General features: G+C 42.2%; 1 long non-coding RNA gene across 1 annotated transcript in view; it reads left to right on the top strand.

Moving 5' to 3' along the window:
- The window catches only part of LOC112488054 (uncharacterized), a 28,256-nt gene extending 25,332 nt beyond the window's left edge, over positions 1-2,924 (top strand). Inside the window, exon 3 of the long non-coding RNA XR_003051748.1 lies at positions 907-2,924. This is a non-coding gene — a long non-coding RNA (uncharacterized LOC112488054). The remainder of the gene's footprint in view (positions 1-906) is intronic.
- The last annotated feature ends 6,759 nt before the right edge of the window (positions 2,925-9,683 follow it).

Raw genomic sequence — 9,683 nt, 5'->3', positions numbered from 1 at the left:
TCTGGATTTAAATCCAGTTAGAAGAAGGTCTAAAAAAGTATACTTCATTTTCTACAACCATTCACACTCACATTCACACCTCGGGCGACTTAAGAGTGAAAAGCTAGAGTAGTTCTGCATGTTTTAGGACAGTGGGTGGAAAACAGGGTTCCTGGACAAACCCACCCCTCAAGCGCGATGTTACGAGGACACTGCTAATAAAGTTGCATTAACGTCTATTATTATAATCACCAGTTTTTAGACCGGTCGTATGACGCACAAAAGATTGGGGACTGCTGCTTTAAAGGAGCAGACGTCCTGATACACAACATGTGTTGGCGTGAATGACTGGTCAGCCTGTCATATCTGTGTTAATATGGTGGTGTGGATGAATTCACACCTTCTCTGCCATCTGTTCCTGCTGTCGTCCGCCCCCCTCATCTATGTCTCTCCTTTCAAAGGCGTGGTTCCAGAAGGACCACATCTGACCTCTGCTGTTGTTGTTAGCTTCAGTTGTTGTTAGCTTCAGTTGTTGTTAGCTTCAGTTGTTGTTAGCTTCAGTTGTTGTTAGCTTCAGTTGTTGTTAGCTTCAGTTGTTGTTAGCTTCAGTTGTTGTTAGCTTCAGTTGTTGTTAGCTTCAGTTGTCTGCTCGGGTCAAACCTCTGCCTTCAGTCTTGTGTTGTTGCTTTTGGACCAGAGGAGGTGGTCTTGACTTTGGAGTTTTTCTTTGAGCCCTGATAAAAGCAACGCCAGTCAGCTGTCGTGGACATCTTCTAAGATCTATGATGCCTTGACTGTGTCTTGTCGACTGTTTCAGCAGATTCTGCACCTGAGGTTCAGTTTATTCGAATCAGTCGTGTTTTGAGCAGCACTGAAGCAGAGCCGGTTCATTCATTCAATCACAGTTTTTTGCTTATTCATTTGCAGAGTCGTGGTGCAGCTGGGACCAATACCAGCTGTCAACAGGTGGGGGCGGACAACACACCGGACAGTTCAACCCGTCCATGACTTCGGCTCCATTGGACAAAACCCTCCACTCACTCCTAGATGTTTTTGGACGGTAGAGGAAACCGGTTTATTGTCTTGCTGTAAAGACCAGAGCGCCCTCTGCAGGGCTAATTTTAATAAAAAATAAACACCAGGAGTCTAAAGACACCACATGAAGCTCTGGGTTTATTACCTCCTGATTGACTGATTTCACACCAGTACAAATAAAGCTAAAAGGGCAACGTGTTCGGTGCGAAGGCTCCCAGAGAGACGTGGGTAATCAGAGGACATCACTGTCCGCCGCCGTCATACATGCCTGCCTGTCTGTTTAGTCAATTACAGGATGTGAAAAGCAATGACGGCTACTGACGGAGGTGTCAGGGGTCGGGGGCTGATCTGAAAGCTTCTCTGTGAATCCAAACAGGCAGACGGCGAGAGAGAGAGAGCCGGAGTCAAAGGTCACCGTGTCGCTCATTGTGTCCTAGCTGGATTAATAACAAGGCTTCAGCGCTCTCTCTCTCTCTCTCTCTCTCTCTCATACTCTCAGCTGTTTCTTCCGCCCACCCTACCACTCACCCTCCTCCTCCACCACCCACTGCACTCGGTGGCTTCTTCCTCTCTAAGGGCTTCTTAATGACTAACCTGTCAGGATTAACATCTCTCCCTATTTCACACTGTGCTATCCGGCTTCCTCCTCATCCTCTAATGAACAGTCTCGGCTCCAAGGACGGAGCAGTCGGAGGGTGAAGACGGATGGAAACACCCAGAACGACTACATCACTGCCGGGTTTCACATTTCAGGATTTCAGGCTAAAACTTCAAGCCAACCGTTTTGTTTTTTTTTGTTTTTTTTTGCTTTATTTCCTGTCTTTGTAGAATCTCTGACGCCTCCTGATGTTGACGACAACTTCATTAATCACTAGAACGTTCTAATGAATTGACCAGCCAGGCTCTATTGATCCCTGGGGTATCAGTGGGTCGTCTTTGTGAAGTCTGATACCTCCCTCTGAGTCTGTGGATCAAACATCACGAGGGAAGAGGAATATCTCGTAGAGAGCGCCTTAGTATTTTCTGAAGATTTTCCTGAAGCGGCCAGCGGCTGAAAGTACACCAACATACACCCATTAGACAAAAAGGCAAATCCCCTCCTCATCCACACACCAGTCTCAGCCTCTTCTCAGCTTGTGTTACACGTGTCACATTTATAGTAATAACGCTCCTTTCATCACAGGAATTAGCCTTATGTTACAGGTTGTCTTAAATGGGAAGAGCAGCTTACATCTTATTAAAGTGTTTCCATGGCTCCGACACTAAGGATGCTGGGGGATTTGGCATCCTTCCTCCAGACTGGATCGCTCAGATCTTTTTTCTAGGCTGAGGTTAGATTAGGCATTGATCTGACGGCTAATTTGATGCCACATTACTGCTGTGAAATTACAGCAGCGTGCAGCTGCCATTTAGGAACACGAGCCGGACAACTCCCCCTCCACTGCTCCCAAATCAGTTACGCAAATGAAGTTAAAAGCTGGGGCCGCGACAGTCAGAGGTGTAGCGCGAGGATTCAATTGTGAGTCGTCCTGTAGCGATAGCTTAGTGACATGGAGGCTAACACAACGAGGCGTTGAACACAAACACAGGGAGCGTCATTGAAGTGATGTGGTGGTTGTGATACTTCTGTTCTGTTTGGAGCACGTACTGCGTGACATTTGGAGTCGTGAGATTTACCTTAAATACCAGTAAACACCAACTCAGTGTAACAGTACTAGTAGTCAGAGAGTGATGCGTTTTACTGCGTTCCTGTATTAGCAACCCACCCAGATACTACTACTCATCAAGATTACAGTAGTACAACCAGTACTCTGTGAGCTGGAGAGTTTCATTTTTTGATAATTAAAGATGAGCATCATGATCACGAGGATGCTGTTAGCTGTGCTAAGCTAACCACACCATTGCCAGGAACTGACACGGGCTTTTACAAATGAAATCCCGACGTAGCAGAGCAGCACTGGAGCGATCGTATGGACTTGGTTGGTTGTTTGTAAAAACTGCGTGAGTTTTGGTCCTTGGCTGTGGTTTTTACAGCAGTGTACCAGAAAAACAAAGTACTTCAAAAAAAAAATACAGCTGGGTCTATGTTTAGACATTGACACATTATTTTTGCGATTTAAATGTTTAAACATTGACACATTATTTTTGCGATTTAAATGTGAAAATCCTGTTGAGCTCAGAAGAGATTCTGAAATGTTTTCACTAGACATTTTTTCTAAAGCTTAATAGAAATATTTTATTCTCTCTGGATCTTATTTTATTTTCTAAAGTTGTTCTGTTCCTCCAAAAATATGAAAAGGTCGGTCAATCATTGTTTTAATTGGCCGGTCATCACGCGTTTCGCGGCCGGTGTTTGACCACAGTCATTTGGTCGTAGACTTAAAGAAAATGTCATCTCTAACGTAGGGACAGTGTTGCAGTCACTGACGTTCATTATTATTACTGCTGTGTGTGTGTGTTTGCGTTGGTTGTAACTGTCTTATCAAGCGTTAATAATTGATGTTTTGTAACTTATTAATGAACCTCTTTAAGGTGCATAACATTATCACGTCATGAAATATTCAGTCAAGGAAAGTCCTGGAAAATATAAGCAGCATCAGAAACGTTAGACACTAATGTGACATGAACTGTTATAGGTTAGCATTATAACGACTTCTTGTTCTATCGCAATTCTGAAGCTAATTTTTCAAAGGCAGTATTCTATATCTAATACATACTGTATATTCATATATATGAGGGTATACAGTATATGTATATATTCATACATATAGTATATGTAGTATTAGTTTTTATACACCAGACTGAATCATCCCGTTTAGACATGAGACATTGTGCAAAACAATGTCATTATTTAAAAAAACCTTTACTTCCTGTTGCTACTTCAGAATAAAAGTCTGGCTGAAGTTTACCAGTTTAATGACGTTATTGTGAAGATTCAGCCCGAGGAGGTTAAAGCACAGAGTTATAGAGTTGTAGTATCTGACGTCTGACGTACGGCACGTCAGCTGAACTGGTAAAATACTGGATTAGTGTCAGTGGCCGGAACGATGTAGACCAGAGGCCCTCATTTGGTCCTCAGGCCGCATGTTGTCCATGGGTACCATACAGAATCTAAATAGAAATGTATAACATGGACATTTAAGTCTAATACGAGGGGAGCTTTGTGAAGCTCTGCATTGTGATACCCCCCCTACAGGAAAACAAACAAAATACAGGGTTTTTTTTTTATTTTAATAGACTTCTGCAGCTTTTCTATAAAATGACTGTTTTTTTTTATCTGACACTATCGTGTGAAAAACTTCTCTCCAGAGACTTCAGTCTCAGCATCATAAACCCCTGAAACATCTGTCCTTGAGTCACATCTTCATATTTATCCTAACATAGAGGCTTTAGAGACGTTATTTCACACGTCCTCGTCGCACTGTGATTAAACAAGGAGCTGCGTGGATCCAGACGCCGACTCTCCTCTGCCTCTGATCCGTTCACCACAGTCCAGGCACCGCTGAGATCCTCAGTCGTGTCTTACTGACATGAACTAAATCCCCGACTCTCTGCAACTCCCCCACCTCCCACCTCAACCCCCCTCTTCTTTCTATCTCTCTCTCTCTGCTGCACAGATATCACAAATCTGCACATGCACAAATACACACTGAGAGACTCTTCAAGTACAGAAGCAGCAGCAGCAGCAGCAACATCAGCAGCAGCAGCAGCATCAGCATTAGCATTAGCAGCAGCAGCAGCAGCAACATCAGCAACAGCAGCAGCAGCAGCACCAGCAGCAGCAGCAGCAGCAGCAACAGCATCAGCAGCCTCAGCAGCAGCAGCAGCAGCAGCATTAGCAGCATTATTAGCAGCATTAGCAGCATCTAACCCCTCCTCTCTCACCCTCTCACCCTCAGCCTCTCCTCGTCCCTCCTTTCTGCTCTCATGCTGATGCCCTGGTTGGGATTATGTGATGAAGGCTGTGTGCCGTACCCCCCCCCCCCCTGCTGTCTCCACGGGCCTTGTGCCTCCCAGTCCCTGTCTGCATGGCTGACTGTATTAAACATAAGCAGCTTTACCTGATAGGCCTCTATCCAGCTTTAATTACCGCAAACTCACAAAGTCAGCGGATGGCGCTGGTCGCCACCGCAGCTCCCGGCAGAACAAACAGGACAAAATCCGCTCAGCCGCCGGTCTGCAGACGGGGGTGTGAAAGGACAGGGACGATGTCCATGAGGAGGGAGTCAAAACGATGCTAATGATGTCGTCATTGGGATCGAAACAAGGTCCAAAAATCCAGAGATTCAAAGTCATTGTTGTTGTTATGTTTGTTGGTGTTTCCTCTGACTTCACACTCTTCACTGTAAGTCATACAGTTTAGGTCGAATCAAAGTTCTTTCTACAGGGTCAGAACCAACGTCTGTTATAACAAAGACGTGAAGATTTCACAGCTACAAAGGCGGCTTTGATGTACGGTAACAAACTGATACGCTGCTCATTATCTCTGCTCACAACGCTGCCCAGATGCAGAGTAAATGAGTTTAAATGCACAGAGAAATAAACAAAGAAATCATTCATTTCTAACATTCCAGAGTGTACAACGTTTGTTTAGTGAATTGACACAAAACCAGTGACTTTTAAACCTGGAAGTGGGTCAGTGATTTACGGTAAAACCCAGCAAAACCTTTGGCAAAACTCAGCTGTGTAACTCACAATGTGATGGAAAGATGGAGCAGGAACCGAGTACCACTTATATTGTGTACAGTAAAATAGTACTTCATATTAGTCACATATACTTTGTTATTTAGCAGTCAATACTAACGAAGAAAAAAAGAGAAAAAAAACAACAACTAAAAAATAAAATGTATAAGAATTGAAACTAAACGTTTCCTCCTGCAGTACTGCTGCTAACCCTCTAGGGGTCACAGCCTCTGTTTAGAGACTCTAATCAGGTGGAGTGAAAACACCTGTTTGCAGCTGCAGGTGGTTTTCTCTTTAAGACCAGCCCACAGCTGTGACTGGTCACTAACCAGGAAACAGGAAGTGTGTGTGTGTGTGTGTGTGAAGTGACCACAGTCAACATGGCTCCTAAAACAAAGTGAAGTGATGACAGAGGCAACAACAGCAGAAGAAAAACAACAGACAACAGAGACATTTTAACCAGATTCACTGCAGCAGACTGGAACTGAAGGAGCAACAACAACTCCACAAAGAAGAAGAAGAAAACTCCACAAAGAAGAAGAAGAAAACTCCACAAAGAAGAAAAAAAACTCCGCAAAGAAGAAGAAAAACTCCACAAAGAAGAAAAACTCCACAAAGAAGAAAAAAAAACTCTACAAAGAAGAAGAAACTCCACAAAGAAGAAAAAAAACTCCACAAAGAAGAAGAAAACTCCACAAAGGTAAGACTTGATGTTTTTTACTACTAACTGTTGTTGAAAAACTGCAGTATTTAGGTTGGTTCTCTCATCTGCTTATGCAACAATATTGTCTTTTGGGTAACTCTACAAAGAAGAAGAAAACTCCACAAAGGTAAGACTTGATGTTTTTTACTACTAACTGTTGTTGAAAAACTGCAGTATTTAGGTTGGTTCTCTCATCTGCTTATGCAACAATATTGTCTTTTGGGTTTTTTTTTTTTTTTTTTGTTTTTTTTTGTCTTTTATGTGGTTTTACAGTTTATTTCAATGTTTCCAAAACTTTTGTACCAGCGCCCCCTATTGTAGATAGATTTTTTTCTATCAATTTTTCTTCAGATAGAATTCACAGGAAATGTTCCCACTGAAAAACTAAATAAGCACATATTGAATTTAATCAATCTGGGGTCATGCCACTTCTGTAGTAGCTGCTGCTGTGTCCTCTTGGGGTCCACGCCCCCTACTTTGGGAACCTCTGCTTTGGTTTGTTTCCTGTAACTTTAATGTTAATGGCTCAGTGATAAAGGTGAATGATTGGTTGTGAGGTGGTCGTTTTTGGGATGGTCCGACTTCACGGGGTCGGTGTTGTCTGTCCTGCGATGTTGAAGCGCTGACAGATGAGACACAGCGGGACGGCCCCATGTGACCTCAAACTCCCAGAAGCCCTTCAAGCTCTTAATCCAGGCTGTGTGGCTCTGTCATAACAGTCCTGTAAAGCCAACATTCTTAGAGAATTAGGGGCCATTTAAGTTGTCCCTCTGACAGGAAGACCACGATGACCATACAGCGTAATTGCTCAGAGAGGACGTTAGGTTGTCACAGCGCTTTGCCATAAATTAATTATCCTAAAGCGCTTAGTGGAAGCCACTACAAAGGCTTACACGGAAGGGAAGTGGATGGGTGGAGGTAAGAGTGCAGTCATGAGTAGAAGAGGAAAAAGTGAGTGTCTGTAAATTCAGGCACTTGTTAAGAGTCTCTCAAGGCGGCGCGGCTAAGTTATGGTCCGCTCCTCTGGATATAGTGTCCTGTCTTTGGACTGCACTTCTGCGAAAGACGACGGAGAAACAGAAACCAACTGCAAAACAGGTTGTCATTCATCACTGTCTGATGAATGTGCAGTAGTTCATTAAAATACTGTGAATAATACAGGCTAATACTACAGTGATGTTACTGTAAAAATGTATTTCTCATATATATATATATATATTTATATATTCATTAAATAATAATTTATCTTTGTTCGTCAGTGCGACGTTGATTAGAAAAACAATTAAATACGCTTCCACTAGGTGGCAACAGAAACAAGAAGAGACTCAGAACTGTAAAATAAGTCTTTGTTTGACTCTTTCTTCAATTCCTAGTGTTCAACCGAACAGGTCTACATGCAGGTGGACTGGAAGATCATTTTACGACACATACTTTTCATGACATTTTTGTTTGATGGCCAGTCTAGGGATTGTATGTAAATAATGTGACGTGACTCAAAAAAGGTTGAGCTGCCATTTTTTTCCTCCTGTATCCATATCCCATAAGATTTTGTTCTTGCCATAACTTAACCTAGAAAACTATAGGAATTCAGTGCAATTCTTTTTCCTATATTTAGGCTAACATTTAGCTAGTAGGGCAACTTGCCCTATATTTAGGCTAACATTTAGCTTTTGTAGTTAACTGCTAACATTTAGCTAGTAGGGCAACTTGGCAGAAAATATTATTATAGGCTTTTGTTTCTTTCACATTTTGGAAAAAAACGCTAACAGAACCGCTAACAGCTATATGTTTTCTGGAAAGTTTTTAGCTGCCTACCTTACGACCAGGCGAGCTGGTTTTACAATGTAAAGATGCAAGAGCAAATCAAATACATGTTGCATTTTTTATTTGTTAAAAGGTAGCTTGTGGCTAATTTAAAATTGTTTTTGTACTTGAAGTTATTTTACTTTACTGTAGTTTTTTTGCTCTTTTAAATATTTCGGTCATTTATCCTTTAAAAGAGTTGATAAATATTTGCTGACAACCTTTTAAGGTGCATTTAATACCACCTGAAGTCTTATCGTCCGTTTTTCCAACATAATTATCTGGGCTCCTACAGAGACAACATCCTGGGGAAGAAAACCAAACTGCGACTCCTTTGAAGTCCAGGTTCTGATTATTCAAGGACTTTGCACTGGTTGAACACAGACTTGTTAAAAACTCCTGTCATGAGAATTTTAGGTTCAAAGTTGAATATTTTATGTTGATTTAGTTCTGCGTCGCCGCTAGTTTGTGACCTCGAAGGTCAACTGGTAAAGACCAGATAATCTGATGTCAGAGGAAATAATCCCCGTCTTTGATCTCACTTTTTTAGTTTTTCAACTCCTTTTACATCTGTGTACGTCCTTTGTTTCTGTGTGGTTCACAGGAGAATATTCACAGTTAAATGTTGATGTTGTAGCTACACACTATTTAGTTTAACACTGCAGTGTTTAAAAGTGGTTTTGTTCAACGTTTCATTCTTTTTAGACCATTGTTTCCCAAAGACTGGGTCGCGACCCTCAGGTGGGTCACAAGAGTTTTTTTTTTGTTTTTTTTGTTTTTTTTTTCCGGTCGTCTCACATCATGTTTAGTTCACGGTCATCGCAACGTCTGTCTGCGTCCAACCTCATAATAGCTGCCAGTTTAAAAGCTCCACCTGGTGGTTATGTTTAAAACTTGAGTAACACTAATTGTTCAGCTATCACTCGGTCGACAATAAAATATCCTCATTAATGTTCAATGATGGTCAAGTACACCTTTATTTTGTGATTTATAAATAATGATTATTGACTTGGGTCGCGGAGGTTCGTGACTTTTGACATATGGGTCCACCGAAAAAAAGTTTGGGAAACACTGGTCTAGACCACAGTCTAAAGGTTTTTTTTTTTTTTTGTTTTTTTTTAAAGCAAATGTAGAAAACTCAGCCTAATCTCAACAACATTTACTGTAGAATTTATATTATTAAATTCAAAAGTACATTTTGTTCAAAGTCCCCGGGCGACTGGAAAACACTCACGGTCGTTGAGAATGAGTTTGATTTCACTGGTGCACCGTAAACGTCCTCTGTTCTTCACGGGGTCCACACTCTGGGTTGTGCCCACAGCCCGTGCACTCGGGGATGAGACCTAGAGCAGTGGTGCTCATCTGACTGCCCCCCCCGACCCCCCCGCCCCATGTGTTCTCTCATCCTTCATTTCATCTGGGAATATCTGACCCTGTCATTCCCTCAATTCCTCCCTCCACCTCCCAGAGAGAGTACACC

Source organism: Cynoglossus semilaevis, chromosome 1, assembly GCF_000523025.1.
Source record: "Cynoglossus semilaevis isolate Cse_v1.0 chromosome 1, Cse_v1.0, whole genome shotgun sequence".
Lineage (NCBI taxonomy): Eukaryota > Metazoa > Chordata > Actinopteri > Pleuronectiformes > Cynoglossidae > Cynoglossus > Cynoglossus semilaevis.
The sequence above is the reverse complement of the archived record's forward strand: the minus strand, read 5'-3'. Positions and strand labels throughout refer to the sequence as shown.